Genomic DNA, 16,895 nt, shown 5'->3' with positions numbered 1-16,895 from the left:
GTCCTCCTCAGCCAGGGAATCAAATTAGTAGAATTTAGCAAACGTGTTTGCCCCTGACCAAGTAGCTGCTCAGCAAAGTTGTAAAGCCGAGACCCCTCGGGCAGCCGCCCAAGATGAGCCCACCTTCCTTGTGGAATGGGCTTTTATTGAGTTAGGCTGCGGTAATCCTACCGCAGAATGCGCCGGCTGAATAGTGCTACAAATCCAGCGCGCAATAGACTGCCTAGAAGCAGGAGCACCCAGCTTGTTGGGTGCATACAGGATAAACAGCGAGTCAGTTTTTCTGACTCCAGCCGTCCTGGACACATAAATTTTCAGGGCCCGGACTACGTCCAGCAACTTGGAATCCTCCAAGTCCCTAGTAGCCGCAGGCACCACAATAGGTTGGTTCAAGTGAAAAGCCGAGACCACCTTCGGGAGAAACTGAGGACGAGTCCTCAATTCTGCCCTATCCATCTGGAAAATCAGATAAGGGCTTTTACAAGACAAAGCCGCCAATTCTGAAACCCGCCTGGCCGAAGCCAGGGCCAACAGTATGACCACTTTCCACGTGAGATATTTTAATTCCACAGTCTTAAGTGGTTCGAACCAATGTGATTTCAGGAATGCCAAAACCACATTGAGATCCCAAGGTGCCACTGGGGGCACAAAAGGAGGCTGAATATGCAGAACTCCTTTGACAAAAGTCTGAACTTCAGGCAGTGAAGCCAGTTCTTTCTGGAAGAAAATCGACAGAGCTGAAATCTGGGCCTTGATGGACCCCAATTTGAGGCCCAACGTCACCCCTGCTTGCAGGAAGTGTAGGAATCGACCCAGTTGAAATTCCTCCTTCGGGGCCTTCATGGCCTCACACCAAGCAACATATTTCCGCCAAATGCGGTAATAATGTCTTGCGGTGACATCCTTCCTGGCTTTGATCAGGGTAGGGATGACTTCCTCCGGAATACCCTTTTCCTTTAGGATCCGGTGTTCAACCGCCCTGCCGTCAAACGCAGCCGCGGTAAGTCTTGGAACAGACAGGGTCCCTGCTGCAGCAGGTCTTGTCTGAGCGGCAGAGGCCAAGGGTCCTCTGCCAGCATCTCTTGAAGTTCCGGGTACCAAGCTCTTCTTGGCCAATCCGGAACCACGAGTATGGTTCTCACTCCTCGCATTCTTATTATTCTCAGTACCTTGGGTATGAGAGGTAGAGGAGGAAACACATAAACCGACTGGTACACCCACGGTGTCACTAGAGCGTCCACAGCGATCGCCTGAGGGTCCCTTGACCTGGCGCAATATCTTTTCAACTTTTTGTTGAGGCGGGACGCCATCATGTCCACCCGTGGTCATTCCCAACGGTTTACCCGCATTTGGAACACTTCTGGAAGAAGTCCCCATTCTCCCGGGTGTAGGTCGCCCATCGGAGAATCCTTGTGGCTTCTGCCATCGCCATCCTGCTTCTTGTGCCGCCCTGTCTGTTTACATGGCGACCGCTGTGATGTTGTCTGATTGGATCAGTACCGGCTGGTTCTGAAGCAGGGGCCTTGCTTGGCTTAGGGCATTGTAAATGGCCCTTAGCTCCAGAATATTTATGTGAAGCGAAATCTCCTTGGAAATTTCTTCCCTGTGTGACTGCACCCCAGCCCCGAAGGCTGGCCTCCGTGGTCACCAGGACCCAGTCCTGTATTCCCGAATCTGCGGCCCTCTAGTAGATGAGCCCTCTGCAGCCACCACAGCAGCAAAACCCTGTTTCTTGCCGACAGGGTTATCCGCTGTTGTATCTGTAGATGGGACCCGGACCATTTGTAAAAAACAGGTCCCACTGGAACGTCCTTGCGTGGAACCTTCCGAATGGAATTATGCTTCGTACGAAGCTACCATTTTTTCCAGGACTCGTGTGCTTCCACTGGAAGAAACACTCTTTTCTGGTCTGTGTCCAGAATCATTCCCAGGAACAGAAGACGTGTCGTCGGGACCAGCTGTGACTTTGGAATATTGAGAATCCAGTCGTGCTGTTGTAGCACTTCCCAAGAGAGTGCTACCCCCACTACCAACTGTTCTTTGGACCTCGCCTTTATCAGGAGATCGTCCAAGTACGGGATAATAAAAACTTCCTTCTTGCGAAGGAGTATCATCATTTCGGCCATTACCTTGGTAAAGACCTTCGGTGCCGTGGACAACTCCAACGGCAGCGTCTGGAACCGATAGTGACAGTCCTGTACCACACATCTGAGGTACTCCTGGTGAGGAGGGTAAATGGGGACATGCAGGTACGCATCCTTGATGTCCAGGGAGACCCTGTAATCCCCCTCGTCCAGGCTCGTAATAACCGCCCTGAGCGATTCCATCTTGAACTTGAATCTTCTGATATAAAAGTTCAAGTATTTTAATTTTAAGATGGGTCTCACCGAACCGTTCTGTTTCGGTACCACAACCATTGTGGAATAGTAACCCCTTCCTTGCTGAAGGAGGGGCACCTTGACAATCACTTGTTGTGATTATAGTGTTGAATAGCCACCAACACCGCCTCCCTGGCAGAGGGAGGTGCCGGTAAGGCAGATTTTAGGAAACGGCGGGGGGAAGAACGTCTCGAACTCCAGCCTGTACCCCTGAGATACTACTTGAAGGACCCAGGGATCCATGTGAGAGCCCACTGGGCGCTGAAATTTCTGAGACGGGCCCCCACCGTACCCGGGTCCGCCTGAGCAGCCCCAGCGTCATGCTGTGGACTTACCGGACGCAGGGAGGACTTCTGCTCTTGGGAACTAGCTGTGTGCTGCAGCTTTTTCCTCTACCTTTGCCTCTCGGCAGAAAGGATGAGCCTCTAGCCCTCTTGCTTTTCTGGGGCCGAAAGGACTGTACTTTATGATACGGTGCTTTCTTTTGTTGTGGGGTAGCCTGTGGCAAAAAAGTCGATTTCCCAGCAGTAGCTGTGGAAACGAGGTCTGAAAGACCATCCCCAAACAGTTTTACCCCCTTATAGGGCAAAACTTCCATGTGCCGATTCGAGTCGGCATCGCCTGACCATTGCAGAGTCCATAACCCCCGTCTGGCGGCAATGGACCTAGCGCTTATTTTTGATGCCAGCCGGCAAATATCCCTCTGTGCATCACGCATGTATAAGACCACGTCTTTTATATGCTCTATTGTCAGCAAAATATTGTCCCTATCCATAGTTATTTTCCGACAGGGAATCTGACCACGCAGCGGGAGCACTGCACATCCATGCCGAAGCAATGGCTGGTCGCAATATAATGCCCGAGTGTGTGACTATATCTTTCAGGGTAACCCCCTGTTTTTTATCAGCAGGTTCCTTCAGGGCGGCCGTATCCGGAGACGGTAGTGCCACCTTTTCTGATAAGCGTGTAAGCGCTGTATCTACCCTATGGGGTGCTTCCCAACGTGACCTATCCTCTGGCGGGAAAGGGTACGCTGCCAATAACCGTTTAGAAATTATCAATTTCTTACCGGGGGGAAGACCACGCTTCCTCACACACGTCATTCAATTTCTCAGATACAGGAAAAACTACTGGTAGTTTTCTCTCACCAAACATAATACCCTTTTATGTGGTACCTGGGGTATTATCATAAATGTGTAATACATTATTCTTGCCTCAATCATGTAACGGGTGGACCTATTTGGAGGGTACACTAGTCTCATCGTCGTCGACACTGGAGTCGGTATCCGTGTCGACATCTGTTTCTGCCATCTGAGGTAGCGGGCGTTTTTAGAGCCCCCCATGACATTTGAGACGCTGGAACAGGCACAAGCTGAGTAGCCGGCTGTTCTGTGTCGTCGACCTTTTGTGTAAGGAGTTGACACTTTCACGTAATCCTTCCATAAGTCCAACCACACCGGTGTCGATCCCGCAGGGGGTGACATCACATTTACAGGCATTCGCTCCGCCTCCACATCATTATCCTCCTCATACATGTCGACACAGCCGTACCGACACACAGTACACACACAGGGAATGCTCTGACAGAGGACAGGACCCCACAAAGCCCTTTGGGGAGACAGAGGGAGAGTATGTCAGCACACACCAGGGCGCTATATATCACAGGGATATCACATATAAAGAGTGTTTTCCCTTATAGCTGCCTATATATATATATATTGTATACTGCGCCTAAATTGTGCCCCCCCTCTCTTTTTAACCCTTTCTGTAGTGTATTGACTGCAGGGGAGAGCCAGGGAGCTTCCCTCCAACGGAGCTGTGAGGGAAAAATGGCGCCAGTGTGCTGAAGGAGATAGCCCCGCCCCTTTTTCGCAGACTTTCTCCCGCATTTTTATGGATTCTGGCAGGGGTTAAAAAGCACCTATATAGCCTCTGGGGCTATATATGGTGCCAGTTTGCCAGCCAAGGTGTCAGTATTGCTGCTCAGGGCGCCCCCCCCCCAGCGCCCTGCACCCATCAGTGACCGGAGTGCGAGGTGTGCATGAGGCGCAATGGCGCACAGCTGCAGTGCTGTGCGCTACCTTGGAGAAGACAGAAGTCTTCATCCGCCGATTTTCCGGACCACCTTCTTGCTTCTGGCTCTGTAAGGGGGACGGCGGCGCGGCTCCGGGAACGGACGACGAGGTCGGGTCCTGTGTTTGATCCCTCTGGAGCTAATGGTGTCCAGTAGCCTAAGAAGCCCAAGCTACCACCACTTAGGTAGGTTCGCTTCTTCTCCCCTTAGTCCCTCGATGCAGTGAGCCTGTTGCCAGCAGGTCTCACTGAAAATAAACACGTTCTTCCTAGGAGCTCAGGAGAGCCCCTAGTGTGCATCCAGCTCAGCCGGGCACAGAAATCTAACTGAGGCTTGGAGGAGGGTCATAGGGGGAGGAGCCAGTGCACACCAGATAGTCCTAAATCTTTCTTTAGAGTGCCCAGTCTCCTGCGGAGCCCGTCTATTCCCCATGGTCCTTACGGAGTCCCCAGCATCCACTAGGACGTCAGAGAAATTCTTATTAAATACTTTGTTCTTTACATAGTTGAATGTGCTGACAACAAAATCACACAAAAATGATCAATGGAAATCAAATTTATTAACCCATGGAGGTCTGGATTTGGAGTCACCCTCAAAATTAAAGTGGAAAAACACACTACAGGCTGATCCAACTTTGATGTAATGTCCTTAAAACAAGTCAAAATGAGGCTCAGTAGTGTGTGTGGCCTCCGTGTGTCTGTATGACCTCCCAACAACGCCTGGGCATGCTCCTGTTGTGGTGGTGGATGGTCTCCTGAGGGATCTCCTCCCAGACCTGGACGAAAGCATCCGCCAACTCCTGGACAGTCTGTGGTGCAACGTGGCGTTGGTGGATGGAGCTAGACATGATGTCCCAGATGTGCTCAATTGGATTCAGGTCTGGGGAACGGGCGGGCCAGTCCATAGCATCAATGTCTTCGTCTTGCAGGAACTGTTGACACACTCCAGCCACATGAGGTCTAGCATTGTCTTGCATTAGGAGGAACCCAGGGCCAACCGCACCAGCATATGGTCTCACAAGGGGTCTGAGGATCTCATCTCGGTACCTAATGGCAGTCAGGCTACCTCTGGTGAGCACATGGAGGGCTGTGCAGCCCCCCAAAGAAATGCCACCCCACACCATTATTGACCCACTGCCAAACCGGTCATGCTGGAGGATGTTGCAGGCAGCAGAACGTTCTCCTTGGCGTCGCCAGACTCTCATGTCTGTCACATGTGCTCAGTGAGAACCTGCTTTCATCTGTGAAGAGCACAGTGCGCCAGTGGCGAATTTGTCAATCTTGGTGTTCTCTGGCAAATGCCAAATGTCCTGCATGGTGTTGGGCTGTAAGCACAACCCCCACCTGTGGGCGTCAGGCCCTAATACCACCCTCATGGAGTCTGTTTCTGATCGTTTGAGTAGACACATGCACATTTGTGGCTTGCTGGAGGTCATTTTGCAGGGCTCTGGCAGTGCTCCTCCTGTTCCTCCTTGCACAAAGGCAGAGGTAGCGGTCCTGCTGCTGGGTTGTTGCCCTCCTACTGCCTCTTCCACGTCTCAAGATGTACTGGCCTGTCTCCTGGTAGCGCTTCCATGCTCTGGACACTAAGCTGACAGACCCAGCAAACCTTCTTGCCACAGCTCGCATTGATGTGCCATCCTGGATGAGCTGCACTACCTGAGCCACTTGTGTGGGTTGTAGGGAGGTTATACAGGCACGTGGAGGTCACACACACTACTGAGCCTCATTTTGACTTGTTTTAAGGACATTACATCAAAGTTGGATGAGCCTGTAGTGTGTTTTTCCACTTTAATTTTGAGGGTGACTCCAAATCCAGACCTCCATGGGTTAATACATTTGATTTCCATTGATCATTTTTGTGTGAGTTTGTTGCCAGCACATTCAACTATGTAAAGAACGAAGTATTTAATAAGAATATTTCATTTATTCAGATCTAGGATGTGTTATTTTAGTGTTCCCTTTATTTGGTTGAGCAGTGTATCTATCTATCTATCTATCTAGAGATATATATATATATATATATAATTTTACACACATACATATTTATTTTATAATCCATAATGATTAAGTCTAAGCTGTACAGTGTTAGAGGCAATGTCATTTGTTTTTAGAACAATAAGCTTTTATTACAATGGTGGCAAATAATGCCATCTATGCACAGGCTTTAAAATGTTCAAACCACCAAGTGAAGCCTATCAAATAGTCTGAAAACAGAAATGATTGGAGCATTATATGCATGCTTGCATTCATTAGGGCACAGTAGAATAAAACTGGAGTTCTGTTAGCACCCAAGAAAGTGCCATCATCCACTATGATACCTGTTAAGGCCAGTACTCACGGCCCGATGCAGGAGAGATGTGTGCTGAGTGAACCGCTCATCACACATCTCTCCCGGCGCTCAGCACAGCGCGATCTGTGCTGAGCGTGCGGGGGGAGACGGGGGCGCTCATTTCACCCAGCGGGTGAAGTGAGCTACCCGCTAGATTGGCCTGCATGCAGGCCAATCTAGCACCAGCGATAGCGATACGCAGCCCCGCGTATCGCTATCGCTGTTAGGGCTACACACGGAGCGATCTTGCTGAAAATCTAAGCAATCTAGTCAGATTGCTTAGATTATCTCTCCGTGTGTACCCCCCTTTACTCACAATCTACTGCGGTACTGCAGCCTGAAGTTCTGCTGACTAAACACACACAATGGGGAAGATGTATTAAGCCTGGAGACAGCATTAAGAAGTGATAAAGCGGTGTTAAGTGCAAGGTGATAATACACCAGCCAATCAGCTCCAATACCTAAATTGACAGTTAGGAGCAGATTAGCTGGTGCGTTATCACTTTCTCCAGGCTTAATACATCTGCCCCACTGGGTTGTAACAGTTAAGGAATATCTGCAATTCAAAGACAAAATGTATATACAGGTTGAGTATTCCATATCCAAATATTCCGAAGTACGGAATATTCCGAAATACGGACTTTTTTGAGAGAGTGAGATAGTGAAACCTTTGTTTTTTGATGGGTCAATGTACACAAACTTTGTTTACTACACAAAGTTATTAAAAATATTGTATTAAATGACCTTCAGGCTCTGTATATGAGGTGTATATGAAACATAAATGAATTGTGTGAATGTACACACACTTTGTTTAATGCACAAAGTTATAAAAAATATTGGCTAAAATTACCTTCAGGCTGTGTGTATAAGGTGTATATGAAACATAAATGCATTATGTGCTTAGATTTAGGTCCCATCGCCATGATATCTCATTATGGTATGCAATTATTCCAAAATACGGAAAAATCCGATATCCAAAATACCTTTGGTCCCAAGCATTTTGGATAAGGGAGGCTCAACCTGTATTATGTCCCCCACCCTCTTTTGTAAGATGACCAAGGTCAGCAAAATGTCATTAGCCAGCAAATTAAAACTTAACCCAATTTGCAGAAGAATACAAATGCCTTTGTGATATGGCATGAAAAATACAGCCAGCATAACCCTAACGGTAGGTATTCTAGGGTTTAAAAAAACACACACATTATTGGTGACACAATATTGTACGTCATATCAATTAGTACATGGCAACTGTGTAAGTAACTAAATGGATGAATGTTTCCACTGTTAACAGCTGCCCAGAGATAACATGCACACATACAGATGCAGACAGGTGAACAGTCAATTAATTACTAGACTACACCGACTGTTTAGTCATAATTTCACCTTTATACTACAATAGTCTTTTTAAATGGGACTGGATGTGACAAATGGAACGGAGGGGAAATATAACGACTCACCAGTAAGTTCTCACACAGGAAACAGGAGAGCCCATGTAAAAGCGTCTAAATGCCATTTCCTCTTCCACATATAATGACTGTACAGAGCAATGCAAAGCTTTCCAACCTTCTCTTCCTCATAGAATAAGATGTACGATCTTGTGCAAGACTCGTGTTGTCATGTCATCTGCTAAATGATCCGTACACAAGGGCTGGTGACAACAGGGGTTGTGAACCTTTCAGAGGACGGTTACATTTTTAGTTGTTCTAAAGGAAGCCAGTCATCCTTATTAGATTACACTAAACTGATCAAGACTAAATTTACAAGACACATGTTTTGCTAAATCAGATACACAAACCTATCTGATCAAATATGCTTCACATGTTAGGGCTCATGAAGGATATAATCAACTCTTACAAAACATTGGCTTCATGAAGACTCCCTTCCTGAGCTTGGGTATAATCCACACGATTTCAGGCATGCTATAATAATAATAATAGGTATACAGTAGGATTATTATACAGGTGAAGCATGGTAGCACAATACAGCAGCCCAGATACACAGTGGAATGGAGTATTTTCCCCATCTCCATCACAAATGGCTAAATAAATCCACAATGAGTAACCTTATTAGCCAAAATGCTGTGGATATGGATAACAAACAGCAAATGATGTCAGTTATTGTAGTTACAGTCATGATGCCTTAAAACGTTCCTTTGTGCAAATATACCAGGATGCCTAGGAGACCGCAAGTCCATACAGTGGAAATTTCCACAGTCCTACAATGCAGGTATAAATGTGTGCGTAACAATTAACTACTTAACTGTCAATTTCCCCCCCAAAAAAAAAACAGCTGAGAAATTGTCTTTTTTTTTTTATATGAGTGAATTAGGGGGAACATGAACTTAACCTGATCCAAAAGGATTTTAAAGAAAAATGTTTTTTTAATAAAAAAAAAAATATATATAATTTTTTTTGCAAACATCGGTCAGGAAGACTGGAACATCGGTAACATCGTGACAGTACTTTTTATACCCTTGACAGCTGCCAGGTACACGGGGTAGGGGGTGGAGGAGGGCGGCTTGGTTTACACTTTCCCAGCTGCTGCCATTGTCAGCAGCTGCTGTGTGGGGGTCCTGCCATGCTGACCGATCAGCAATGATCGGCAGCACGGCAACAATGAGGGGAGGATGCAGGGAGGCAGAGACCTTCCAGTCCCTCTTACAGCAGCAGCGGAGGGAAGTTTCTCTTCCCTGCCACTGCTAACACTGTTTATCTGACTGGTCGCATCCTGTGCGACCATGCCAGGCAAGTGGTTACTGATCAATCGTTAACCTAGCCGGTTAAGCAGCTATGGTATACAAAGCATAATTTCATGCATTATGCATCATTTTATATTTTAAGGAAATTTTGTCCTGTGGTTCCATATGTTGAAAAAGGAATGCATATTAGATTTTCCCCAACTTATAACTATGTGGGATTGGAAAAATATATAACTTAAATTTTTTTTTGGGGGGGGGTTTAAACCAGGTTTGTTTTGCACTGAAGTTTTAATGGAAAAAAATTTTAATCAGAAAATAAGATTTTACTCACCGGTAAATCTATTTCTCGTAGTCCGTAGTGGATGCTGGGAACTCCGTAAGGACCATGGGGAATAGCGGCTCCGCAGGAGACTGGGCACAACTAAAGAAAACTTTAGGACTACCTGGTGTGCACTGGCTCCTCCCTCTATGACCCTCCTCCAGACCTCAGTTAGGATACTGTGCCCGGAAGAGCTGACACAATAAGGAAAGGATTTTGAATCCCGGGTAAGACTCATACCAGCCACACCAATCACACCGTACAACTCGTGATACTACACCCAGTTAACAGTATGAAATATAACTGAGCCTCTCAACAGATGGCTCAATAATAACCCTTTAGTTAAACAATAACTATATACAAGTATTGCAGACAATCCGCACTTGGGACAGGCGCCCAGCATCTACTACGGACTACGAGAAATAGATTTACCGGTGAGTAAAATCTTATTTTCTCTGACGTCCTAGTGGATGCTGGGAACTCCGTAAGGACCATGGGGATTATACCAAAGCTCCCAAACGGGCGGGAGAGTGCGGATGACTCTGCAGCACCGAATGAGCGAACTCTAGGTCCTCCTCAGCCAGGGTATCAAACTTGTAGAATTTAGCAAATGTGTTTGCCCCTGACCAAGTAGCTGCTCGGCAAAGTTGTAAAGCAGAGACCCCTCGGGCAGCCGCCCAAGAAGAGCCCATCTTCCTCGTGGAATGGGCCTTTACAGATTTAGGATGCGGCAGTCCAGCTGCAGAATGTGCAAGTTGAATCGTGCTACAGATCCAGCGAGCAATAGTCTGCTTTGAAGCAGGCGCACCCAACTTGTTGGGCGCATGCAGGATAAATAGCGAGTCAGTCTTTCTGACTCCAGCTGTCCTGGAAACATAGATTTTTAGGGCCCGGACTACGTCCAGCAACTTGGAGTCCTCCAAGTCACGAGTAGCCGCAGGCACCACAATAGGCTGGTTCAAAAGAAACGCTGAAACCACCTTTGGGAGAAATTGGGGACGAGTCCTCAATTCCGCCCTATCCATATGGAAAATCAGATAAGGGCTTTTACAAGACAAAGCCGCCAATTCTGACACACGCCTGGCCGAAGCCAAGGCCAACAGCATGACCACTTTCCACGTGAGATATTTTAGTTCCACGGTTTTAAGTGGTTCACCAATGCGACTTTAGGAAATCCAACACCACGTTGAGATCCCAAGGTGCCACTGGGGGCTCAGAAGGGGGCTGAATATGCAGCACTCCCTTAACAAACGTCTGAACTTCAGGTAGTGAAGCCAGTTCTTTTTGGAAGAAAATCGATAGAGCCGAAATCTGGACCTTAATGGAACCCAATTTAAGGCCCATAGTCACCCCTGACTGTAGGAAGTGCAGAAATCGACATAGCTGAAATTCCTCCGTTGGGGCCTTCCTGGCCTCACACCACGCAACATATTTACGCCATATGCGGTGATAATGGTTTGCGGTCACTTCTTTCCTAGCTTTAATTAGCGTAGGGATAACTTCCTCCGGAATGCCCTTTTCCTTCAGGATCCGGCGTTCAACCGCCATGCCGTCAAACGCAGCCGCGGTAAGTCTTGGAACAGACAGGGCCCCTGCTGCAGCAGGTCCTGTCTGAGCGGCAGAGACCATGGGTCCTCTGAGATTATTTCTTGAAGTTCTGGGTACCAAGATCTTCTTGGCCAATCCGGAACCACGAGTATAGTTCTTACTCCTCTCCTTCTTATTATTCTCAGTACCTTGGGTATGACAGGCAGAGGAAGGAACACATACACCGACTGGTACACCCACGGTGTTACCAGAGCGTCCACAGCTATCGCCTGAGGGTCCCTTGACCTGGCGCAATAACATTTTAGCTTTTTGTTGAGGCGGGACGCCATCATGTCCACCTGTGGCCTTTCCCACCGGTGTACAACCATTTGGAAGACTTCTGGATGAAGTCCCCACTCTCCCGGGTGGAGGTCGTGTCTGCTGAGAAAGTCTGCTTCCCAGTTGTCCACTCCAGGAATGAACACTGGTGACAGTGCTAACACATGATTTTCCGCTCATCGGAGAATCCTTGTGGCTTCTGCCATCGCCATCCTGCTTCTTGTGCCGCCCTGACGGTTTACATGGGCGACCGCCGTGATGTTGTCTGACTGGATCAGCACCGGCTGGCGTTGAAGCAGGGCTCTTGCCTGACTTAGGGCATTGTAAATGGCCCCTAGTTCCAGAATATTTATGTGTAGGGAAGTCTCCTGACTTGTCCATAGTCCTTGGAAGTTTCTTCCCTGTGTGACTGCCCCCCAACCTCGAAGGCTGGCATCCGTGGTCACCAGGATCCAGTCCTGTATGCCGAATCTGCGGCCCTCTAGAAGATGAGCACTCTGCAGCCACCACAGCAGCGACACCCTGGTCCTTGGAGACAGGGTTATCAGCCGATGCATCTGAAGATGCGATCCGGACCACTTGTCCAACAGACCCCACTGAAAGATCCTTGCATGGAACCTTCAGAATGGAATTGCTTCGTAAGAAGCCACCATCTTTCCCAGGACTCGCGTGCAGTGGTGCACAAACACCCGTTTTGGTTTTAGGAGGTCTCTGACTAGAGATGACAACTCCTTGGCCTTCTCCTCCGGGAGAAACACTTTTTTCTGTTCTGTATCCAGAACCATCCCCAGTAGACACGTTGTAGGAACCAGCTGCGACTTTTGGAATATTCAGGATCCAGCCGTGCTGTTGTAGCACTTCCCGAGCTAGTGCTACACCGATCAACAACTGTTCCCTGGACCTCGCCTTTATAAGGAGATCGTCCAAGTACGGGATAATTAAAACTCCCTTTCTCCGAAGAAGTATCATTTCGGCCATTACCTTGGTAAATACCTGCGGTGCCGTGGACAGACCAAACGGCAACGTCTGGAATTGGTAATGACAATCCTGTACCACAAATCTGAGGTACTCCTGGTGAGGAGGGTAAATGGGGACATGCAAGTAAGCATCCTTGATGTCCAGGGATACCATGTAATCCCCCTCGTCCAGGCTTGCAATCACCGCCCTGAGCGATTCCATCTTGAACTTGAACCTTCTTATATAAGTGTTCAAGGATTTTAAATTTAAAATGGGTCTCACCGAACCGTCCGGTTTCGGTACCACAAACATTGTGGAATAGTAACCCCGTCCTTGTTGAAGGAGGGGTACCTTGATTATCACCTGCTGAGAATACAGCTTGTGAATCGCCTCCAGCACTGCCTCCCTGTCCGGGGGAGCTGTCGGCAAGGCAAATTTGAGGAAACAGCGAGGGGGAGACGTCTCGAATTCCAGCTTGTACCCCTGAGATACTACTTGTAGAATCCAGGGATCCACCCGTGAGCGAGCCCACTGGTCGCTGAAGTTCTTGAGACGGGCCCCCACCGTACCTGGCTCCGCCTGTGGAGCCCCAGCGTCATGCGGTGGACTTAGAGGAAGCGGGGGAGGACTTTTGTTCCTGGGAACTGGCTGTATGTTGTAGCTTTTTCCCTCTACCTCTGGGCAGAAAGGACGCGCCTCTAACCCGCTTGCCTTCCTGGGGCCGAAAGGACTGTACCTGATAATACGGTGCTCTTTGGCTGTGAGGGAACATGGGGTAAAAATGCTGACTTCCCAGCTGTCGCTGTGGAAACTAGGTCCGAGAGACCATCCCCAAACAACTCCTCACCCTTGTAAGGCAAAACTTCCATGTGCCTTTTAGAATCAGCATCACCTGTCCACTGCCTGGCAGAAATGGACATTGCGTTTATTTTAGATGCCAGTCGGCAATTATCCCTCTGTGCATCTCTCATGTATAAGACTGCGTCTTTAATATGCTCTATGGTTAGCAATATAGTGTCCCTGTCTAAGGTACAGAGAATCTGACCACGCAGCTGCAGCACTGCACATTCATGCTGAAGCAATAGCTGGTCTCAGTATAATGCTTGAGTGTGTATATACAGACTTCAGGATCGCCTCCTGCATTCTATCTGCAGGCTGAGACGGTAGTGCCACCTTCTTTGACAGAGGTGTAAGCGCTTTATCCACCCTAGGGGATGTCTCCCAACGTGACCTATCCTCTGGCGGGAAAGGGTACGCCATTAGTAACCTTTTAGAAATTACCAGTTTCTTATCGGGGGAAACTCACGCTTCTTCACACATTTAGTTCATCAGATGGGGGAAAAACCACTGGAAGCTTTTTTCTCCCCAAACATATTACCCCAGGTACCACAAAAAAGGGTATTATCAGAAATGTGCAACACATTTTTTATTGCCGTAATCATGTAACGGGTGGCTCTATTGGAATGTACAGTAGTCTCATCGTCGTCGACACTGGAGTCAGTATCCGTGTCGACGTCTGTGCCTGCCATCTGAGGTAGTGGGCGTTTTAGGGGCCCTAATGGCTTTTGAGACGCCTGGGCAGGCACGGGCTGAGAAGCCGGCTGTCCCACATCTGCTATGTCGTCAAACCTTTCATGTAAGGAGTTGACACTGTCACGTAATTCCTTCCACATGTCCATCCACTCAGGTGTCGACCCCGCAGGGGGTGACATCACATTTATCGGCATCTGCTCCGCCTCCACATAAGCCTCCTCATCAAACATGTCGACACAGCCGTACCGACACACACACAGGGAATGCTCTGACTGAGGACAGGACCCCACAAAGTCCTTTGGGGAGACAGAGAGAGAGTATGCCAGCACACACCAGAGCGCTATATAATGCAGGGATTCCCACTACCCACAGTGTTTTTCCCCTTATAGCTGCTATAATACACAGATTTGCGCCTAAATTTAGTGCCCCCCTCCCCCTCTTTTTAACCCTTTGAGCCTGAAAACTACAGGGGAGAGCCTGGGGAGCTGTCTTCCAGCTGCACTGTGAAGAGAAAATGGCGCCAGTGTGCTGAGGGAGATAGCCCCGGTCCTTTTTCGGCTGACTTCTCCCGCTCTTATAATCATAATGTGGCAGGGGTATTTTACACATATATAGCTTATTAGGCTATATTATGTGTGATTTGCGACTCTTAAGGTACTCTAATTGCTGCCCAGGGCGCCCCCCCCCCCCCCAGCGCCCTGCACCCATCAGTGACCGGAGTATGTGGTGTGCACAGGGAGCAATGGCGCACAGCTGCAGTGCTGTGCGCTACCTTAATGAAGACCGGAGTCTTCTGACGCCGATTTCCTGGACGTTCTTCTTGCTTCTGGCTCTGCAAGGGGGATGGCGGCGCGGCTACGGGACCGGACGACCGAGGCTGGGCCTGTGTTCGATCCCTCTGGAGCTAATGGTGTCCAGTAGCCTAAGAAGCCCAAGCTAGCTGCAATCAGGTAGGTCCGCTTCTCTCCCCTAAGTCCCTCGTAGCAGTGAGTCTGTTGCCAGCAGATCTCACTGAAAATAAAAAACCTAAAATATACTTTCTTTTCTAGGAGCTCAGGAGAGCCCCTAGTGTGCATCCAGCTCAGCCGGGAACAAAATTCTAACTGAGGTCTGGAGGAGGGTCATAGAGGGAGGAGCCAGTGCACACCAGGTAGTCCTAAAGCTTTCTTTAGTTGTGCCCAGTCTCCTGCGGAGCCGCTATTCCCCATGGTCCTTACGGAGTTCCCAGCATCCACTAGGATGTCAGAGAAACCTTGATCAAGCATGTTTGAATGCTTGCTAACAATGATATAAGGCTTTGATTTCATTTATTTTACGTGTTTCAACAAAACCAATTTTCTACAGTTTATTATTCCCAATACATCTGAATATATGCAGACTAAACATTAATACATAGTTACTTGTGAATGATTTTATAACAAATCCTGTAAGATACATTTGTTTTCTATTTGGTCTCCTTTTGTACCTTGCAATCCATCCGCCTGTCACTCAGGGTGACTGCTTATCATGCGCTTTTCCTTCTCTTACTCAGACTATTTTCTACACCATACTCCTTACAACAGCACCTAGCACGCGGTTACAGCCATCCTGATTCTTATTTCAGTGTCTTGTCCACAGATGCAGCATTGTTTATATACCTTGTAGTTGTCCTGTATTGTCTTGCTTGTAAGTCACAGGTCTTAATTTGTTCATTTGTTTATGTACTTTGTTAGGCACTGCAGAACACTTGACTTACAATTCAAGACAATATAGGACAAGTACAGGGTATATAAACACAGCAGCATCAGGAGACTGCACTGAAATAAGTATCAGGGCAATAGAAAACCGAGGGATTAGGTTCCGTCGAAGGGAGTATTGAATAGAAGATCGATTAAGTAAAAGAAGGAAAAGCACGAGGGAAGAGAGTGCCCTGCTCGTGAAAGCTTACATTCTAAAAAGGGATGGGGTAGACAGACAGAGGTGACCCAGATGGGGTAGAAAGAAGCGTGTCAGAGGGTTTAGGATGAGAAACTGGTTTGGTATAGAAGTGGGCCTTGAGAGCCAGTTTGAAGTTTTGTAGAGAGGTGAAGAGTCTTATGAAATTGAAAAGAAGAACAAGCTAATGTTAAGCATTAGTCCTACTTATTATTAAATAATCTGCGGAGTAATGCAAAACGGAAAAACTGCAAAAGCACGTTTTAGAGAAACACAAAAAAGGAGGAGGAGTTAAGCATTAGCACTGGGCATGCCACTGGCACTCAGCATTTTGAATAAAAACACTAGTTTTTAGTATAATAGGCTTTAAGAAGTCACAGCAAAATATACAAGCAAAAAAAAAAAAAAAAACCCATTTGGTTTAATCGGCCAACCCTGCAACTATGTTAAATGTAATGTCACATTTGTGTATTATAAAATAAAAGGTTACACTTTCAAATATGCATTTTACTATTCTGAGCACTTCGTTAAAAATCCTCACAGCAAAATATACATTTGGTTTAATCGGCCAACCCTGCAACTATGTTAAATGTAATGTCACAGTTGTGTATTATAAAATAAAAGGTTACACTTTCAAATATGCATTTTACTAGTCTGAGCACTTCGTTATAAATCCTCCCCTGCATCTCCCCATTTTTTAAATAAGAGGGTATGGAACCTATTGCAGGTTTTAGACATTCTTCTGCCAATTTGACCACACTGATGATGCACTATGGAGGGGAAACTGGACTCCTGGGTGACATTTTCCATTTCTTGTGCTATAAA

The 16,895-nt window shown here is 47.5% G+C and overlaps 1 protein-coding gene across 5 annotated transcripts in view; it reads right to left on the bottom strand.

Annotated features, from left to right (window-relative positions):
- Window positions 1–16,895, bottom strand: part of TSC22D2 (TSC22 domain family member 2) — a 104,539-nt gene that overhangs the window by 12,756 nt on the left and 74,888 nt on the right. The window contains exon 4 of one of the 5 annotated variants that reach the window (XR_010175884.1): window positions 8,358–8,455. The exons of the other annotated variants lie outside the window; for them this stretch is intronic. The gene's annotated coding sequence lies outside the window, so the exon portion shown is untranslated. Of the gene's footprint in view, window positions 1–8,357; window positions 8,456–16,895 lie in introns of those variants that run through there. 5 annotated transcript variants of the gene reach the window in all.

The sequence above is a fragment of the Pseudophryne corroboree genome, chromosome 4 (assembly GCF_028390025.1).
Source record: "Pseudophryne corroboree isolate aPseCor3 chromosome 4, aPseCor3.hap2, whole genome shotgun sequence".
In the NCBI taxonomy this organism is placed as follows: Eukaryota; Metazoa; Chordata; class Amphibia; order Anura; family Myobatrachidae; genus Pseudophryne; species Pseudophryne corroboree.
Note: the sequence above shows the minus strand (reverse complement) of the source record. Positions and strands in the feature narration are given on the sequence as shown.